Genomic DNA, 18,947 nt, shown 5'->3' with positions numbered 1-18,947 from the left:
TCTGCACCCTTTGCAGCGTCCCCACTTCTCTTGGAGTTGGAAAGTGGGGCACAAATTTACAATGGAGACTTCTGGCTCAGTCACATTAGGGCATACCACAGGTACCCCTCCCCCAGGTGACTATAGACTTGGAAACCCAATGAATAGACCGTAGTTTCTAATAGTTCCCCTGCGGTGCGGACGGCCAAATGAATGAATTGAAGAGGCACGCTGAGCATCCCAGCTTAAATCATACGGCTTAGCTGCTGTCTAAATCCATCCTCAGATCTTCAGCCTCAAAGATGCCTGCAGACAGAGCTATGGAGGCTGCCTCAGACCTGCCTCTGCTTTGAACGTTCAGAGTTGATAGGACGGCTGCATGCTCCGTAAGGACCTTCCTTTCCAGCGTATCTATAATTTCTTGATTTTCAGTCAAATAGTGCTAGGGACAAATCTCACTGTAGATGCTGGGGGTGAACAGTAGAAGAAGGAAGAGCTCAGAGGACTGGGCAAATCCACAGAGTCCTGCACGCTGCTCAGACCACCTAAGACCTCAGAGATGAGGCGCTTAGTGGCTTCTATGTTGATACAGTTAGGTGGGATGGGTCTAACCTCTGCTGCTGATGGGTCATTACTAGTCACATCAGGGGACTGAATCTGGGACATTAAGGAGTGAAGGTTAGGCCGGGTGTTGGTGGCGCACACCTTTAATCCCAGCACTTGGGAGGCAGAGGCAGGTGGATTTCTGAGTTCAAGGCCAAGCCTGGTCTATGGAGTGAGTTCCAGGACAGCCAGGACTACACAGAAAAACCCTATCTTGAAAAAACCAAATCCAAATAAATACATAAATAAAGAAGTGAAGGTCAGGAGGCCTCTTGCCTCTAGTGTCCAAGAAGGTCACAGGGCTGTGAAGCAAGGCAAGAGGTCTCTCTAGATCAGATATTGTTACTACCTTGTCTCAGGCCTTGGCAAGGCTCCTTCCCTGAACCTGGTTCCAGGTGCACTCTCCTTCCGTGTTGGCATCCTGTGGCATCATGGTTCCTACCACAGGAGGGGAGGACAGGACCAGCCAAGGCAGGCATGAGAAAGGAAGATGGAGGAGGAGGGTCCTACCAGCTTGGGGATCATTAAACCCCTTGGGTCCCACACAGCTCAGCTGACATCGGTCAGTGCCAGGAGACCCCTGGCTGCTCCCTGCCTGGCACACTGCCAGCTTCCACCAGGCCCTTGGGCCCCCTGGGGAGCAGCAGGACTCACAGGTTGACACTTCTTCTCCCTGTGTGTCCTCACCACAGGGAAGGAGAGACAGAGAGCCACTGTGTGGGGTGAGGAAGGAGGGCAGGAGCCTCAGAATGCAGAGGGACCACATCCTGGATGCAGGGCGTGGGGTGAAGGGATGAATCAGGAAATGATGAACACAGGGTCTCTTCTGTGCTCTGATGGGAACAACATGAGCTGGGCTGCCCAGCATGTGGCTATGAATCCATCTTCTGGTCACAAAAGAGGAGCTGCGAAGAAGCCAAGAAGTGTACGCTCCTGAGGCAGGATCTGGAGTCCCTTCAGAGTCCTAACATCTTCCTGGTGAACGATGGTAACCCAGGCGCAGGCAAAGGAGACAGTCATCTCCAACTTCATCACAACTTGTTTTGATGCAAGAAGAATTTCGTCTGTGTGTTGTTTTCAGGGTTTGTTCTCCGGGGCTCGCCTGGCACTCAGCCGAGTGGACATTGGTGACTAAGAGGGCTGTCTTCCAGCATCAGATTACTGGGTTAGGAAAGAACATTGCCTGATTTTTCCTTGACAGTTTAATCACCTGATTCAAGTGGTCTGCTGAACCTTCCAAGAAACTGCCGAACTGCTTTTACATTTTCCTCCCTCCCCCTCACACCGTGTGTGTGTGTGTGTGTGTGTGTGTGTGTGTGTGTGTGTGTGTGAGAGAGAGAGAGAGAGAGAGAGAGAGAGAGAGAGAGAGAGATGTAATTTGTGTCTACATATGTGTGGGGTATAGATGAGTGTTGTATGTGTATTGTATGTGTGGTGTGTATGTTGTATTGTGTGTGTTGTGTGTTGTATGTGTGGTGTGTGGTGTGCTTTGTATGTGTGGTGTGTGTGATGTGTATGGTGTGCCTATGTATTTGTGCCATGTGTATATATGTAGTGTGTGTCTATTTGTGTATGGGGTGTATATGTGTCTATATGTGTGTGGGGAGTATATGTGTATTGTGTGTGTGTTGTATGTATGGTGTGTGTGTGTGTTGTATATGTTTGGTGTGTATTGTAAGTGTGTATGTGTGTCTTGTATGTGTGTGTGAGGTATGTGTGGTTTATATGTATGGTGTACATGTGTGTGGTGTATATATGTGGTGTGTGTGTGGTGTATGAATGGTGTGTGTATGTTTTATGTGTGTGGTGCATGTTGTATGTGTATGTGCATTATATGTATGTGGTGTGTATTATATGTGTGTCTTGTATGTGTGTGAGGTGTGTGTGATTTATGTGTATGGTGTACATGTGTGTGGTGTATATATGTGGGATGTGTGTGTGTGTGTGTGTGTGTGTGTGAGAGAGAGAGAAAGCCCCTGTTGGTCAGCTGAGATCTGAAGCCTTTAGGCCTCAGGAGAGAAGCCCCCTTTTGTAGTAATGTTTTATTGCCTGGGGCAGACTCTCTTTAGATTTTAGTGTAAATTCCAGTCCCGAGCCAGTTAGAAGGAAAAGAGAAGAACTGGTGATCTGGACCAGTGGTTCAATATGTTAGGAGGACGACACTTTCCTGAAGTTCAAGGTAGACTCAAGTGCTCAGATATCCTCCACAATGGCCAGGGAACTCTTCCCTTGCAGAACATCGGTGCTTCTTGCCTCCCATATCCCAAGGGTCATCTGTATTCCTGTCCCAGCTTCCTCTGTTCACCCCTCACTCTACCCCAGTGTCCACCATCGACTGTTGCCTGGATACCAAGGGTGAGATGGCAGTGGGCGGAATGGTCCCTCCAGGGAGCCTCCTCCATCATAGGATAAGGCAGGAAGGCCTCACTGGCTCAGCCCACTGAACTAGAGGAAGAAATGAGGAAAACAACCAGGAGAAGAGAAGCAGAGAACAGCCAGGGCTGTCACAGGACCGACAGAGGGCACTCACCTCTCTCTCTGTGCCCCTTCCTTGTGAAGCCTTTTCTTCCCATCATAACAACCCCTCGGCTCCTGAGGCTGGTGGACTCCATCCTCAGAGATGAGGCAGCACCTCCATAGCAGGCTTAGATTCTTAAATAACAGTCCAGTTTGCCAACAGTAGAGCGCAACTTATGGCTGTACACTATAAATAATGAAATCACAGCCAGAACCCCAGTGAACCTTACAAACACCAGAGGCCAGAGGTTGTTCTGTGGTTCTTAGGACAATGAGGCACTCTCTCCTGCACAGGGCCTTCTCCTACAATACCCTGCCACCTGATGTCCCCATCCCTTCCCTCCTCCTGTCACCTCTTCCTTCCTCGTACAATGTCCCCATCCCTTCCCCATCCCATGACCTTTCTCAGATGTCATTTTTCATTAAAATGCCTTCCTGGTCTTTCAAAAATAGCGCTCATGCCACTTGCAGCACATCTTTATTAGGTCCTCACCTGACACTGACTGCATTCAGGTTTGTGTGCTTACTGTGTTCCCTGACAAACTGTATGCTCTGAAAGTGTAGGCATTTGTCTCATTGGCCCATGGGTACATAGCACATAGTGGGTGCTTCATTAAAAAAAAACTTATTCGAATGGATTCTACCCCAAGATTTTGATGCACATTCGAAGATATAAAACAAAGAGCTAGAGGCGATATTCTAGAAGCTTCTATCATAATTAATTTGTCAGAAAAGCACTAACCTCTTGGTTTCTATCTGAATCACATTTTTTTCTAGGAATTGCTGATCATTGAACGGTACATAATTAACTTTGCTTCAACGTCGCAAAAAGAATATTTCCTTCTACTCTATCAAAGGAAAAAATTGCAACAAGCATAAAGACCTCAGTTGCTTTTAGCTGCAATTCTACCTTAGAGGAAGGGGTTTCAGGATGCTGGGCAGGGCAGAGGTTAGGGCCTTCCACAGAGAAAGCCAGATAAAAGCTACTATTTATGTATTTTGTACATAATACAAAGCTACTATTTCAAAGTGACTTTCTGAGGCAAAAGACAGGGGAAATTAAGAAGATGGAAAGAAATCTGGCTTAGGTCCCTCACTGGCAGAGTCAAAAAATTTCAACACACTGACCAAACCATTGTGATACTGCCCGCAGAGATGGCTACTCCTCCTTTTGAGAAGGATCTCTAGCAAAAGTATTAAAATAGCTGATAGGCCATGTGGAGGCTTGACTATGCTTGGCCTAGGAGTGGCCCTCTTACAAGGTGTGGGCTTGTTGGGGGAAGTGTGTCGCTGAGGGGTTGGGCTTTGAGGCCTTTACGCTCAGGCTCTGACCAGTGTGGAATGAGAATCTTCTCCTGGCTGCCTTCTTATCAAGATGCAGAACTCTCAGCTCCTTCTCTGCCTGGACACCGCCCTGCTTCCTGCCGTGATGATAATGGACTGAACCTCTGAAACTGTACGCCAGCTCTAATTAAATGTTGTCCTTTCTAAAAGTTGCCTTGGTCATGGTATCTCTTCACAGCAGTGAAACCCTAACTAAGATCGAGGCATGTGTCTTAATTTCACGACCTTTGATTTTTAATCCTCTAGCACTTTCTCATCTATAAACCTACACATCGCCTCTCATCAAATCACCTTGATTCTCTAGGCAAGAGAATCAAACGAGCCAGATAATCTTAATTTTTAAACTTCATTTGATCTTTAAACTTAGTCATCAATGACATCCTTAAAACAGTACAATTTCAGAAGCTACAAGTCACATATGTAGGTACTGCTGGGTGCATCTTGTTTTATACCCACCGTGTCTCTGTATTTCTGCTCCTTGCTTAATAATTTCCAACTTAGCATCATTCTCACACATCCTGAAGTTCTTTTCCCTGTGATAAGATCATGGCTTTCCTGAAGTAGGCAAGAGAGATGCTTCAGGCTACACAGTTAACAGTGCAGAGTTGTGTCTCCTGCTGCTGTGACATTTTCCCTGTCAAAGCATTAGCTGTGGGATTTCCTCATGCTGAAACTAGCCACTTGTGTGTGGCGTGGGAGGGGGATCACTGTGTTTGGCTCTAACTCTTGCTCTCCCTGGCTCTCTGGTTCTCTTGGGGAAACTACTCAGTTCAGCTTGTTGGGCCGAATGGGAGAATTCAGACCAAACTGAAGCTTCCTCTAAATCGTATTTTCATAACTTGAACGTGTCTCTCCACTTTATTCCTGACTGGTGAGTCAGTAACAAGGAAGCTGAAGGTTAGCTGAGTCCTGGACTTTCCTCCTGCAAGCAGTCTCAAGTCATTCTTCCTTAATAGTCAAAGGCTTTTAAAACCAAAGCACACATCCTTTTAAAATATTTATTTCAACATTTTAAAATGTATTCAGTCACAATTTCAATATATATAATATATATTATGTACTCTGGTCGTGTTCCCCTGCGCTATCCTCTCTGACCCACCTCCTGTCCTCACCAAACCTTTTTTTACCTTCAAGTCCCTTCCTACTTTCACTATGTCCTCCCTGTTAGTGGCTCTTAATAAGTGTGTGTTGCAGTTTCTCTCTTCTACCCAACCAATTGCTAAATAATTAAGACGGGACTATTGTGTTTATTTAACAAGCCCTAAAGGTACAACAACTGAGCAGTATTACCCTACTTTATTCCTCTGTGCCAATCTGCTGCCTCCCAGTCCGAATCCACGAGATACTTGCACTTCACAGCTTTCTCTGCTCTGTAGTTTCCTAGTGTCTCCTGGATTCTCTCCCTGTGGCTAATCCCCCGCCCTCTGCCCCGGCCCCCTCACCTGCTGGGAGGACGTCTAATCCTATTATCTTCCCTGCTCTGCCAGGGAAGGATCAGCTAGCTTTATTGACCAATCAGGGAATAACTGGGGAACAATGTTTACACAGCACTGACACAGGAGATTCTTAGAATAGGATTGTAATCAGATATGGGGGGCACAGAAATCAGTATTTGAATAATACAAGGATAATCTTTACACAGTGCATGGGCTGTCTTTAGGGCTGTCTGCGTGAGCCTGGGTGGGGGGCTACTTACTTGAGTGAGGGTCACTTACCACTGGCTACACCACTGAGAAAGACTACTGTTCTCCTGCCACCATTAGCTGCCTGGAGCTCCTCAGGGAGGGCTGTAGCTTTATGGGTCTTGTCTCTTCCCTAGTCCAAGATGAAAAGCTGAAGTTCTTAAAGAGCACTTTCTTTTGAAACCCAGAGTAAACTGTTTTGGGGAATGATTTAATTGAACAGTGAACAGACACACCTCTGCTTGAATCAGCTTTCAAGCCTCTTTGTTTTAGAGATGATCATGACTTCTTCCAGGTCACAGACGTTAAAACCTCGAACATCTTCAATCTTGACGGATACAAGGACCCAATGGCAGATGTTAGAAGCTAGGCTTTTGTCTCAGGTCAGGAGGCTGAGGAAGGAGTCAGCCTAGTCACATCCCCGTCCCCTATCTGTCTAATTCCTAGTCTCCCATACATGCCTCATAATCCCACAGTTTAGATCTAAGCATTGCTGTGTCGTTTCCTCTCCTAGATCTTTCTATGTCTGGTGTTCTGAACCATGCCTTGTTATGGTCTTGGCACATCTCTACACTAATGCACAAAGATCTGCCTCAATCACCTGCTGCAAATGCTGGTGGGTCCCCCTCACCCCCATCCCCTATACCTCCAGTCCCCCAGTCCGCCACCCCACCCCCTTACCCCAGCGCATTTTTTTACATGTGCTGCCTGTGGTTTTAAAGGAAAACACTTCTCTGGTTGGGTGTTCACTCATCACACAGGTGATTGCCTTAGTGTTCCCAGGATAAAACTCGCAGAAAAAATTATGAAATTGTATTCAGTGAGCACTTTGTGACAAGAAATAAAGAACCATCTCATCCCTCGGAAAGAATGTCTCCCTGATGAAAATATCTGTTTCTTAATAAGTGGGTAAGTGGCTTTTTCAGTCAGCAGAGCCTCCCTGTTTGTCCCGCTAAAGTGATTTTTCTTTCACCGGTTAAGAGGTGGGCCTAGTTGTACTGTTCGCATGAAAGTCAGACCGAGAGGTTCTCTTGTCGACTTGGATCCCAGCCTGTCCCACACAGCGCCATGTTCTGCCTTGTGTTTCCACAGTTCATCTTACTGTGCCTCACACCCTGTCAGGCATCACCTTCATGCCCCTCCCTTCCTGAAGTGTGTCCGGTCCCTCCAATGGGGGCACCTGGCACATGCCCTGTGTTTACTAAGTGTTACTGCATAGATGATAGAATGAGTCATGGAATGCTTTATTCTCAGCACTTGCAGGGTTTGTTTTTTAGGAAAGACAATGAAACAATAAGCCAGATGTGATGATACACTCCCAGATACTCGGGAGGCTGAGGCAGGAGGATCTCTTGAACCCCAAAGTTCAAGATTGGCATGAGGAATATGGGGAGGGAGACCTGGTCTTAAGAAAAAAATGAAGTATGAAAAGAAGAAGAAGAGGGGGAGGGGGAAGGGAGCAGGAAAGGAGAAGCAAAGAAAGAAAGGAAGAGAGAAAGAAAGAAAGAAATAAAGAAAGAAAGAAAGAGAGAAAAAAGAAAGAAAGAAAGAAAGAAAGAAAGAAAGAAAGAAAGAAAGAAAGAAAGAAAGAAAGAAATGAAGGAAGAAAGATAGGGAGGGAGGGAGGAAGGGAGGAAGAAGGAAGGAAGGAAGGGAAGAAACAATGTCTTTTTCCAAGTGAAGTTGCAAAGTTGGAAGATGACACTCACATCTGCTGTGGTTAAACACAGTCACAAACAGTTAAAGTCAGTGTCCTCTGGCTTCAACATCTCTTGGCTAGAGTGTCATTGCCAAGTCCAATCCCCGCCCCCCCCCCCACCAAAATGGCAGCACTGTTAACATTGTCCTAAATGGAAGGGCTCTGGCAGAGTAAATTGAGGAATTATTTTCGGGTAATCAAGCTTAAAGGTTTCTGGTTACTTGAAAAGACCGAGAGATGGCTTTGGAAGTGTGATCCCCAACACACCTTTCTTTCTGACCATGGAGTGGTTTAGTCCAGTATCTCTCTATGCTATCGATTATAATCATTAGCTCAGTAATGAAAATGGGTTTGTAATTTAGGTTTTATGGCCAATGAAGTGCCTCCAAAAACACCCTCTGTGTCTCCTACAAAAACACAACCCTGTGTTTACCCTGCTCAGCACAGTTCACTCTCAGGGCTGCCCCAGCTAAGGGCACTAAAACTACAGTTTTCTTCTTCCCAGATCTTCCTTTACATTGGTCAATCCCTGGTGTTAGGATGCTTTCCTTAGATGCTTCATGATTTATTCATGATGTCTCTTTCCTCTCTGCCCCTTTTGGTTATTTCCTTTGTGTGAAGGAGTTGAGACCGTTGATACCATGGATATCTAGTGTGAACAAAATTCTCTGTGTGTGTGGGTATGTGTGTGTGTGTGTGGGGGGGGGTGTTTTTCAAGGTGAGGATTCTCTGTATAGCCCTGCCTGACCTGGAACCTAGACCAGGCTAGTCTCAAACTCAGAGATCCATCTGCCTCTACCTCCAGGTGCTGGAATTAAAGGCATGAGCAGCCATGTTCCCAAACAAAAACTTCTTAGAAGAATGGATGTTTGCAGAGACTGATTGGAATTTCAGTGCTGTGACGAGGTTGGAACGTTGCAGGTCTAGCCTTATCTTGGGCTAGCGTCAGCCCTCGGAACAGAGCTGTGCTGTGCTCACCTCTGTGTCAGAACGAATGTCCTATGACTAATAGATAGAAAACGTTTGGATCTACTAACTTAGCAAACTGTTAGCTTCCACCAGTCCAAACTCTCATCAGAAAGCAACTTGGTCCTCTAGAAAAGCTTCCCTCATCTCAGTGTTCATACCCACCAATGCATTTCAAATTTGCCTTGATTGATGACTTTTTTTTTTGTGCTGTAAAACTATAAAAAATGTGGATCTGCTTCCACATTGGAACATGGAATTTATCTGTGTTCCTGGGGCCTCGGTTACTCAAAATGGCTCCAGCAGGGAATGTTTCTTAGTCCCTTTAAGACAAAAACATCTGGTAAGACATGAAGAAGCTACGAACCTCCTGCTATCTATCTAGAAGGCTGGAGGCCTGGGTTTGGTCCTGGCTTTACTATCAAATGCTTTATTCACCCAGTCACATATTCAACAACACACACTGATGTATGGAAAACAGCAACACACCCAGCAACTGTCGTGGTCCTCCAAGACTTGTGGTCTGAGTGTTTGACCTCTAGCTTGTGACATTTGAAAGCTTTGGAGCCTTTAGGAGCTAGTGCCTGGATAGTAGTTGACTTACGGTAGGCCTAGAAGGTTGTGATTGCCTCTGGACCTGCTCTGTAACCCCCCCTGCTTCTTGGTTTGTGACTATGTGACTTGTAAAAGCTAATCCTGATTATCAACTTATCTACACCTAGAATCAGCCAAAACCTGAGCTGCTGGGCACTCCAGCGAGGAATTTTTCATCACCAGGTTGTGTGAAGCAGGAAGGCCCACCCTACATTCAGAACAGGTCTTTAGATAGCAGTCCTCATAAAAGGGCACAGAAGGAAGCTTTGCTTGGTGCCCACTTGCCCTCACTCCTGCTGGCATGTCCACCACCCTGTTGCTGAGACAGCTCTTACATCCAACATGTTCAGCATTCCAGCTTGAACCAGCAGCTCTCCAAGAATTCTCCAGGACTCCAGCCCCAGACTGGAACTACAGAGAATCCAGTCTTGGGGACAGAACAACTACCGATTCTGTGGTTTTTCCATCCCAAGACGGCCATTGTTGGACAACACAAGCCACCACATCCTATGACCTAGTCTAATAATTCATTTAGTTATAAGTTCTGTTCCTTTAGAAAACCCACTTTAATACATTCTCACAGCTGTAGATGGAGTTCCTCCACCAAGCCTTCCCTCAGCAATGGACTGAGCTTTTAAAACTATAAGACAGAATAAGCATTTCTTCCCTTGAGTCTGCCAGGTACTTTATCACAGTGATTTGGAAAGCTACTAGCCTACCCAAGCTTCCTCAATTGTATCAGAGACCCCAAGACTGCTAAAGAAGCCAATGTGCTCTGCTCATGGTAGGCAGCTGCTCTGAACACATCCTCCTGGGTGAGTGCACCGGCTGACACAGGAGCTTTGCTTCTTGATGCTGAACTAGTTAGAGTAATAGCCTTTGACTACAGGCCGCTGCGCCTTAGAGTCGGTTCAGGGCCTTTTCAATGTTGTCTCTAAGCATGTTCCATCCTGAAATCAGGTGTGACTATTGAGAAGCAGTGAGGACGCTTGATCACATGACTTTTCTAAAGTGATGAAGTGAGAATCCAAGCCTGGGTCTCGTACTCACACAGCTAGCCATGTTCTGCAGGGAGAAAAAGAAAGGAGACTCAGAGGTCAGAATTCATCACCCTCAGGTTGTATTTTCTCCCATTCTTTCTTTTTCTAAATACTACTTAAATTAATACTCTGAGGGTTTCCTACAATGTATTTCTGACCATATTCACCCATCACCCCAACTCTTTCCGCCCACATCTCCATCCTCACCTCATCCTATCCATCCAACTCTGAATCCCACCCCATCAGGACCAGTTTGTGTTACCAAACATCTCCCAGAAGTGGGGCCTGCCCTGGCATGTGGTTGACCTACCAGAGGTCACACCATTAGAGAGGAGACTAAGTCCTCTCCCAGCGGGTATCAAACATCAATAGTTCCTCAGCTAATGGCGGGATTTCGAGCTCACTCCCTGTCTCCTGCTGGAGTTTTGTTGGGTTTGCCTTTCCTTTCTCTGCAGAGTAAGGATGACACCAGTCACTTACTAAGCCTCCCCTGCCCCTTCTTTAAGGGGAGCCAGGGCTTCCAACAAGCTAATAGTGCTCTGCTGCTGAGCGCTGTCTCCCAGCCCTAACCAGTTTCCAAGAGGGCTGCGCTGTCTGTGACAGACAAAGGTCCTTCCTTGACAGCATCCATTCAGGGCTTCCACCATGCCCGCCATCAAGCTCTGAGAGCCTCGACTCCTGGAGCTACTGGTGCACTGGCTGAATCCTCGGTTCTGTTACTACGGCTCTGAGTTTTTCCAGATGTTTTCTGGGAACTCGTACTTATTTGTTTTGCAATCCTCTGTGAAGCAAGATCACTTCCTGCATAAACACAACTTCACGGTGGGTTACCGCACACCATCCCACATGGAAACCTTGAAGGCTTTGGCCGTGCAGGAGCCTTCGTCAGGTGGGAGTGCAGTTTTGTTTTTCTGAACTTTCTAAAACAATAAACCAGCTGTCTCCTGATATGTCCAGGAATAAGGAGACTGCTTGTTCTGGCATCTTTTTATCTGGGGGACCCAAGAGATGTTCTTAAGATTTCTGGGAAAGATTTTATTATTGTGTATTTATAATCTGGAAATTTCCCACAGGAAATTGGGTAGGGCTATAGTTTTGATCCTGTATTGTTGTAGTCATCATCATTATCACTGATGCCAACCGGGTCCATGGTACAGAAAGCCTAGGAACTCTGCCAGAGGATCTTTAGGGTCCTGGCTGACTTGACAATCTATGATGTTCGCCCCATCATACCTTAGAAACTCAACCTTTTTTTTAAACCCAAGTTCTTTTGAGTGTGGAACATGCCTTTGTCCAAAAGTTCGGACTTGCCACTTGAATCCACAAGGAAAAACCAGGCCCCCCAGGCAGGAAGGTTTCCTCCCTCTATGATGGAAAGGCTTCATCCTAGAGCAGATGACCTTGGAGATTGCATTAGAATAAAGACAAAGTGCACTTCCTGACCAGATGGGTCTCCTTATGTGGTGAAGGGATTAGAGATGGGACCACCATGCAGCACCAAAGCCATAAGAAAGATAGGTGAGGTCACACCCTACCCCAGTACTTCCTCTGTTTAAATCTTAAAGCTCAAATCAGCATCCTGAAGCTGGCTGTGGGAAGCCTTGATGTGTATCTCCTCTGTTTTAGCCTGCCAGAGCTGCTGAATACAGAACTTAGCCATATCACGCTGGTTACAGCATCTCCGATTGACTGACGAGCCAGCTGCTGGGTCCTGGCTACCACGGAGGTATGCACTTTCTATGCATTATTTCCGTTAAGGTGTTGGGGACTATGTTGGGTCAGTTATGTCACCAGCTGTGGAAGAGAGAACAGGCTCATAGAGGCTGTTGGCTGCCTTGTCCAATGTGACACAGTGAGTTTCTCTTGCCCTGGGGACGTCCTTTCTGCCTTCTCCCCGGAACTTCCAACACATGGTCTTTCGCAGTGCAGGAGGTCGGTAAATGTGGAGTAAACATGAAGGGCATGAAGATATGTGCAAGACAAAGAATCAGAAATGAGGTCAGACTCAGTCAGTTCTCCAGGTCCCAAAGCAGACCCAGAAAAATCTGTTTGTGTATATCTGAGGAAGAATGGGGTTACCCATGAACCTGACATGTGGAAGTCCATTCATTCTGTTTTAGGGAAAAAATAACCACATGATGTCACAGTCAGAACCACACGGATTAGAGTCTTAGTAGCCACAGCCCTGCCTGCTACTACAGCCATCACACTCCCACGGTGGCTGTTTGTCTGTGATTCAGGCTGTCTTTATGTCCCCCGAAGAGCTGTCTGTTTTGGGTCAGACAAAGAAACATTCTGTCTACAAAATGATGGCTTTCAGGGCTTTCCCTACATGGTTCTAGCGAGGATGTGTTTATTCCCAACTGTTCTGTGGGGACCAGTGTGACAGTCAGGGAAAGATGGAGGTGGAGCTGCCCTACTTTAATGAGAATGAGAGGGGACGGGAACAGAGGCTGGCTTCAGTCAAGAAGGTGCTCTGATGCTGGCAAGGATCAGGGCTTCTTGCAGCATCCCTGAGATGAGGGTGTGGTCCCTGGGTATGCTCACCACCTCGACATCAGCACGCCATCGGAATCCATATCCGTTTATCAAGGCTCCTAAATTTCTATTTCCTCCACTCTGCTTTCCTGGTGGCAATTGCTTCAGTTCAGGCCACCATCTTGCTGGGTGTGAGCTGGACAGGTACCAGTGTCACAAAACTGGTACCAAATGTCACAGTCCTGGCAGGGAATGGAGTCTGACCTGAGTCTTGGATAGTAACTTCTCTGATGAGCCAAGGATTTTGAGACCTTCTTGGGTTCCCCCAGGTGTCCCCGTCTCATCTCCCACCGGGCCTCTTTCCAGCATCGATGGCTACTTTAACAGGACCGTCCCCTAAGAGTCAGTCATGTGCGAGACACCAGGAGGGCGAGCTGCGCCGCTCTGGCTTCTCCCTTTGAAGAGCCACCCTTGTTTCTTGCCTTCAGCATAAGTAATGATCCTTTTCATCTGGTTGCCAAATAACTCTTATACCAGATGACGTGGCCACTGTTCAAGCAGAATCCTGAAGAGTAAGCAATTGTGCATCTGACCCCAGCCCACCAAGAGAGAGTTCTGCTGTCTCATCACACCTCAGTCACACAGTGTCCCGGTGACCAGGGCCCATTGGTGAGTCTTGGTCTCCAGGAAAAACAGAGCAAAACATAAAACCGTCTTACCTCAGGTGGGTCAAAGGCCTTCTAATTTGGGTATATTTGGTTTTAAGCACACACAACTTACCTACATTTCCCTTTGTAATGACCAATGTTCTTTTTCGCTGATATATTGTGTTTCATTGAATTGGACTGTTTTGCTATGACTAGAAGTCAGGAGAGCTATGGAGCCGTGGGGGTTGGGGGGGGGAGTGCGGGGGTAGGTCTGGGGCAAGAGTAAGATCAAGGTGTGTCCAAATCCCAGACACCTCATCCTGAGATTGGCAGGAGAAGGGTCGCTTCCCCTCTGCCCTGGACCTTTGTGTCCTGGTGCACATAGACCCATGCCCCCACCTTTGCCCCAAGGAGGAGGTCATGTAGCCCAGTGGCCAGGTTAAACTTCTTTTCCCCTTATAAGGTCACAGGCAGCAGCACCTGGAATTCTTCCTCATGGTAATGAGGCATCCCCCCCACCCGTACTCTAGTCCCACCCCTCAAAGGTTTAAGTAGGCTGTGTTCTGCTCCCAACCCCCATTAAAAGGAACTGAATCCTGTCTCCCAAGAGTCTGTTCTGTACAGCCACCAAATTCAGACATTATTGTGGATGCTGGGAAGTGCTTGCTGAGGGAAACCTGACATGGCTGTCTCCTGAGAGGCTCTGCCAGAGCCTGACAAAGACAGAGGCAGAAGCTCAAAGCCAACCATTGGACTGAGCTGGGGGGGGGGGGTCCCTGATGAGTTGGAGAAGGGACTGAAGGAGTTGAGGGGGTTTGCAGCCCGTGGAGGGAGCAACAGTGCTAACAGGCCAGACCCTCAGAGCTCCTGGGGACTGAATCACCAACCAAAGAGTACACATGGAGGGACCCATGGCGCTGGCTGCATATGTGGCAGAGGATGGCCTTGTGGACATCAGTGGGAGGAGAGGCCCTTGGGCCTGAGGGTGTTTGATGCCCCAGTGTAGGGGATGCCAGGGCGGGAGGACAGGGGTGGGTGGGTGGGGGAGCACCCTCATAGAGGCAGGGGGAGGGGGGATGGATAGGGGCTTTCCAAAGGGGAGACCTGGAAAAGGGAAAATATTTGAAATGTAAATAAAGAAAATATCCAGTAAAAAAAATAAATAAAAATACCTAGCTTTGAGCTGAAACTAACTAACTAACTAACTAACTAACTAACTAACTTGTTCTTTGCTCTCCACCCCCTGGTTGTTGGCTGCTTCCTGCCTTGCTTCTTCCATCCACCCTCCACCTGTCACCCCCCACCCTTCACCCCACAATCCACCACCCCTCCCTCGCAGGTGGTCATGTCATTATGGGTGGAGACACAGAAATAACAAGAATTAATTCACGGAAGCAAACAAATTCAGCTTTTGAAAGAAAGCTTTGTCTCAGCACAGCTGCTTCAACCAGGGACATTTCAACGGTGGGCAGACCAATGGCTTACATTAGAGGGGCCAAAGAGACACTACCTGGAACCCGAGAGATGATGGGCCAGGATCACGTGGCCTAGGACAAGGACTGGGAGGTAAATGGCCCTTCAGGTGTCCTGGGACGCTCAGAGATAAACACGGGATCATGGACTTGAAACTCTGCCTGAGGAGCTGAGGGACTCGGGCTGGCGTAGGAGCCCTGGGTAGAAGCTACCATGTTGAATGAATGGATTCAACAGGCGCCATGAACACCCCAGCTTGAATTGCAGGGCTTCCCTGCTGACAGTCAAATCGATGACTTCCAGGTCTCCCTGCCCCAGGCAGATCTGCAGACATGGCTGTGGGTTGAATTCTAGGAGACTTTCCCAACCAACTGCTTACTCTGCCTCCAACACATACAGCCTTCTGGGCACCCGGAGAGCTGACTGAACACCCTGAAGGACTCCTTTCTCAGCATCTGTGACTTCACAGTGGTACACAGCAGGGTCAAAGACAAACAGCGTTGTGATGAATGGTCGCTGGGTGGGCAGCAGAGGAAGGAAAAGCGGTAGAAATGAATAGAAGTTGCCCACGGGGAGTCAGACCCTACACAGACGATGTCGTTGGTGAGCTCTGCAAGACACAGACGATTAGGTTCCAACCTGCTTTGCCTTATTTTATTTGTTGTACTTTGACAAGTCATTATTTATACTGAGGGTTGGTGTGATGGCTAGTTTAATGTCAACTTGACACAAGCTAGCGTCATCTGAGAGGAGGAAGTCACAGCTAAGAAAGTGTCTCCCTAAGATCCAGCTAAAGGCACACTTATAAGGCATTGTCTTTTTTTTTTTTTTTTGAGATTTTATTTCCTTTTTTGAGAAACTTAAGTCTTGGGTATGTCAAAACCAATTTCTGGGATGAAGGGGGAACAGAACCCACAATAGAAAAAAAAGTTATCATCTGGGCCACAACAGAACCCAAAGAATATATCTTTCTTTCTTTCTTTTTTTTTTTTTAAGATTTATTTATTTATTATATGTCAGTACACTGTTGCTGTCTTCAGACACTCCAGAAGAGGGTGTCATTACAGATGGTTGTGAGCCACCATGTGGTTGCTGGGATTTGAGCTCAGGACCCTCAGAAGAACAGTCAATGCCCTTAACCACTGAGCCATCGCTCTAGCCCGAATATATTCTTATAATTGAAAACTTCTAGGTGCTTCATAATTGACCTTTTGATACAAAATTGAATTTGCAACTTGCTTCTTGGTGTAGAGTCCGCAGACAAACTAGGCCGTCTTCGGAGCTTAGCTGGATGCCATAAGGGATGCTTTGGCTTTTGAGTCTTTTTTTTCTGGTCTAAGACATAGCAGCAGCAACAGTGCCCACCCGGGCAGCTTCTCTTTTGGCAGGATGAGCCTGCAGGACTGTCACAGCTTCATCCACCTTGGAACGGAGGGACTGGGGGAGTCCAGCAGCTCAGAGTTGTGGAGTTCCAGCAGCATCCCCATACTTTTTCCTGCTAGGTTTGAATGCATTGTTTGGATAAGTGGGAACAAATGCTCGCCCACCTCTGCTTCTGTTCCTGGGGGGCACTGCGGCCAAAATGGAGGCAGTCAGGGGCTCCTGACCCTGGACATGGACTTCAGGCTGGAGGGCCTGCAGCAGCTGAACGGCAGAGTGAGGACTGCGGACGCTAGAGGCATACTTGTTTGGAGCCACAGCCCTGGGAGCAGTGGCAGCAGCTGTAGCAGGAGGTGCCAGGTTTGAGATGCCTCTAGACTGGCAACTGTCAATCAGCCCTTGCTGGGCGCCACCAACCCCGCCAAAGTCCATAGCCAAGCAGTCCCAGCACACAGACCCGACTCTCTGAGTGGTAGTAGGAAGACCACACGACCGGCCGGAGCATTATCATTTGGAGCCAGATGTCCAAGAGCTGGACTAGGCCCAGACTGCCGCAGTGCCCTTGGCATTCCTTGGAAGCCTTGAAGTCTCCCGCCTTGATGCCAGCATGGATTAGGCCTCATCTGTGCTAACTGGTTAGGGGTGAAATATGGAGGTCTTCCCTGAGCCTGCGGAACTGCAGGCACAAAGTAGCCACCAGCTGCAGGCTGGAACTGATTTAAGATGGTGTTGGCAGGGAGTGCTCTCATCCCAGCCACATGCTGTATATACTGGTTAGTCAGGTGAGCCTTCTGCTCTTTCCGCTGGGCCAGTGGCGTGGAGCCCACAATGTGTCCCTTCATTTCTGAGACAGCTCTGGTTGCCTCTTCAGGAGAGGAGAAACAGACAAAGCCAAACCCTTTGCTTTTTCCTTCTGCTAGCATTGAAAGACTCCTGAATCCCAGGAAATCCTCACTCAAGTCGGGATAGGACGATGCCCCAGAAAATTCATGAGAGATCATTCTTGATGCAAACACATGAGGTTTATTTCTTGGGTGCACCAGGGCTGCACTCGTATCCTGCAAAGGGGCAGAGGAGTTCGACCTCTCGCAGCTGCAGTTGGGGGTTTTTTAAAGAAGAAGACCATAAAGAAAAAGGGGAGGGGATGCTCAGGCTGTGATCTATGTCATAAGGAATGGGGAGATCAGCGGCATTCATGGCTCAGCGGAAGGTTACAGGTTATCTTGGGCAAACACAGTTACTTTGAGCAGGGATGGAGCGCTAGTCCGGGGGTGGGGGTGGGGGGAGTGCTAGTCCTTGGAGTGGGGGGGGCAGTGCTATCTTAAGGTTGACGGTTTTCTAAGTTGCACTGTGTCTAGGCTAATTGCTAGGGGTTTAAACATTTTGAGTTGGGGTCTCTCAGCATCACCTTCGCACTGGTGATTGATGCAAAAGGAGAAAACTCTTTCCTCAATTTCTTATCATCAAGGTGTCATCCAAGTTCTTAATGTAGAGATTCACTCCCCGGTACTGATTAATCCTCTCCCGCTTCCACTGCTCAAATTTCCATTTTAATTCAGCCTGATGGTCTACTTTGTTCTGTGCGAGGCCTATGAAGATGGCTTTCCCACGCATTTCTTTTCCATTCATTTCTTCCACAGCCTTGTTGGTGTCCTCGTGTTTCTCGTAACTTACAAAGCCAAAGCCTTTGGACTTCCCACTGGAGTCTCTCATCACCTTGACACTTAGGGTCTTACCAAACTGGCTGAAGAGCTCTTTCAGGTTCCCATCATCCACCTCTTCTCCTAAGTTTTTGATGTAAGCATTGGTGAATTCCTTGGCCTTGGTGCCAAGCTCAGCTTCCCGCTCTTGGCGAGACTTGACTCTGCCCACGATCACTTTACGGTCACTGAGGAGCTTGCCAGTCAGCTTCTCCATGGCCTTGTCGGTGGCCTCCTGGGTCTCAAAGTGGACAAAGGCACAGCCCTTAGAGCCGTTCTCATCACAAACCACCTTACAGGACAGGGTGTTGTTCCCAAAGGCAGAGAAAGCCCCGCACAGTGCCTTGTGGTCTATAGATTTGTCCAGGTTCTTGATAAAGACATTTCCCACACCAGACATGTGGTACGGCCAGCTGGGGTATAGGGCCAGGAGGCATGCAGAGGCAGGCCAGGCCGAGGGGGACAACTCACCACCTGACAGACAAACGACAAACAGACCAGACAGACGCTGAAGGACAGGCAGGCCAGAAGCTGTGAAAGTCACGTCCCCCCCTCTCCCTTCCCCTCCCCTCCCCCCCAGGCTCCAGAACAAGTCACTGGCTTGTTCTCATTTTCTTCTTTTTCTTTTTTCCCCTCTTCTTTCTTTCTTTCTTTCTTTCTTTCTTTCTTTCTTTCTTTCTTTTTTTCTTTCTTTCTTTCTTTCTTTCTTTCTCTCTCTCTCTCTCTCTCTCTCTCTCTCTCTCTCTCTCTTTCTTTCTTTCTAAAGATTTTTGAGGCTTTTTTGTAATTTTTTTTAAGCTTTTTCTCTTTTTTGCTTCAGGCTTGCTGAGCCCAAACTCACAGTG

The 18,947-nt window shown here is 47.6% G+C and overlaps 1 pseudogene; it reads right to left on the bottom strand.

The window, feature by feature from the left end:
- Positions 1–16,357: 16,357 nt before the first annotated feature.
- LOC127665658 (polyadenylate-binding protein 4-like) lies at positions 16,358–18,502 on the bottom strand (annotated as a pseudogene).
- Positions 18,503–18,947: the final 445 nt, after the last annotated feature.

The sequence above is a fragment of the Apodemus sylvaticus genome, chromosome 15 (genome assembly GCF_947179515.1).
Source record: "Apodemus sylvaticus chromosome 15, mApoSyl1.1, whole genome shotgun sequence".
NCBI classification, from domain to species: domain Eukaryota; kingdom Metazoa; phylum Chordata; class Mammalia; order Rodentia; family Muridae; genus Apodemus; species Apodemus sylvaticus.
This window is presented reverse-complemented; position numbering and strand designations above follow the sequence as displayed.